This window comes from Galeopterus variegatus, unplaced genomic scaffold (genome assembly GCF_000696425.1).
Source record: "Galeopterus variegatus unplaced genomic scaffold, G_variegatus-3.0.2 Scaffold254, whole genome shotgun sequence".
NCBI classification, from domain to species: Eukaryota; Metazoa; Chordata; class Mammalia; order Dermoptera; family Cynocephalidae; genus Galeopterus; species Galeopterus variegatus.
The window spans coordinates 481,938-484,010 of NW_007726365.1; positions in this window are offsets into that span (position 1 = coordinate 481,938).

Here is a 2,073-nt window from a genome sequence, read left to right on the forward strand (position 1 = left end):
AAGCATTGACTACTGATTAGATATAGAGGATGGAAGACAGGGGATCGGGAAGAGTCCAAGATGCCTCTAGATTTCTAGCCTGAAGGAAACTGATGACAAGTCTGTGTTTGGACATGACTTTAAAGGAACTATGGGCTATCTAGATGGAGAGGTACAGTGGCATCTTGGAATTTCTAAGATAAAATACGCATGTAATGTCTTCTATAAAAGTCATCTGCTTGGAGACGGAGGCAAGCCCGTTAGTCATTTATGTACATTTACTTGTACTCACAAGGTAGGTATTATTATCATGCTCATTTTACAGAAGAAAAGTAGGTTCTGAGTAGGTAAGTAATTTTCCCAAATTGCACAGCTGGTGAGTTGCAGAGGGAGGATTTGCACCCAGGCCTGTCTGACTAGAGAATCCCTACTCTTTTCATTACACTCTGCTTCCTCCAGTGTGTTTCCTCTCACGGAGGCGAGCGTTGAAGCTGAGGCAGCAGATGAGAGGCCATGGGCTGCGTGCTCCCGCCCTGACTCGGCCATTTATTCTGTTGGGCAAGTTCCTTACCTGTGCCTCAGTTTGACGTTAAAAATGAGGAGAAGGACCTTATCCTTAGGATTGTCATGGGAGTTTAATAGTTAATATGTACAGAGTGCTTAGAACGTGGCCTATCACATAGTAATGACATCATTACCTAATGACAAGGTGAAACTTGCATTATCCTTAGGATTGTCATGGGAGTTTAATAGTTAATATGTACAGAGTGCTTAGAACGTGGCTATCACATAGTAATGACATCATTACCTAATGACAAGGTGAGACTTGCCTCAGGAAAAGAAAGTGAACCGGGAGCTGTGGATAATGCTACATCAAGGACAGCGCTAAAGGAGACTCCACCGTTGGAATGATGTCCTAAGCTTTTGGCGGTGACATAGTGACCTCCCATCAAACACCCTTGGAGTCACAGGTAGAAACATAATCCTAGAGTTGGACCTAAATCTGGTCATTCTTATTTTTCCTTCTTTTTGGCTACATAAAGAAACAGACAGTATTTGTTCCCTGGGGATTTTGACACTCACAATAAATAACGCCACTAAGTTTAGAAAAGTGTTTATGCATTTCCTCTGAGAATGGATTATCTAATTATATGTCTGTCTTTAAATTGACCCGTTAGTCCAGGCCATTAAAGTGTGAGAACCATTAGCCTAATTCTCAGCCTCAGGAATTCCGCTTGAGGAGATTGACGCTAAAAATCCAGGAAACAAATCAAAATATTAGAAAAATCTGCATTGATCAACTTACCTACCGTAGACTTGGAAGGTCAACAGTCAGATCATCTGTCTCTAAGCAGAGCCAGCTGTTGGCCCCTACAGGGGAAGGCCAATGACATTCTGACATGGGACAGACCAGCAAGTATTGGGGTCTAGTTAGGGACTGGATTGAATCTGTAGACCAATTTTGGGACAAGTGACACCTTAACAATATTTAGTCTTCCAATCTATGGACATGATTTCTCTCTTCATTTGCTTAGGTCTTTAAGTTTTATCAGCTGTTTTGTAGTTTTCACTGTACAACTTTTGCTAGACTTATCTCTAAGTAGTTGATATTTTTTGATGCAATAGTAAACAGTATGTTTTAAGCTATTTTATGGTTGTTCATTGATAGTATACAGAAATAAAATTGATTTAGATATATTGATCTTGTACCCTGCAACACTGCTAAGTTCACTTATACGTTCTTGTAAACTTTTTGTAGATTAAGATTTTTCTACATAGACAATCATGTTGTCTGCTAATAAAAATAGTTCTATTTCTTACTTTCATATCAGTATGCCTTTTATTTCTGTTTCTTGCCTTTTGCTATAGCTAAGACCTCCAGGGAAAAAAAAAGTTAAATAGAAGTGGTGAGAGTCCACATCTTTGCCTGTTCCTGATCTGAGTAAGAAAGAATTTAGTCTTTTTCACAGGTGAGTATGATGTTAGCTCTAGGCTTTTCATAAGTCCCCTTAATCAGAGTGAAAAATTTCCCTACTATTCCTGGTTTTCTGGGAGTTTTGTTTTTTGTTTTTGTTTTTATCATGATTGGATGTT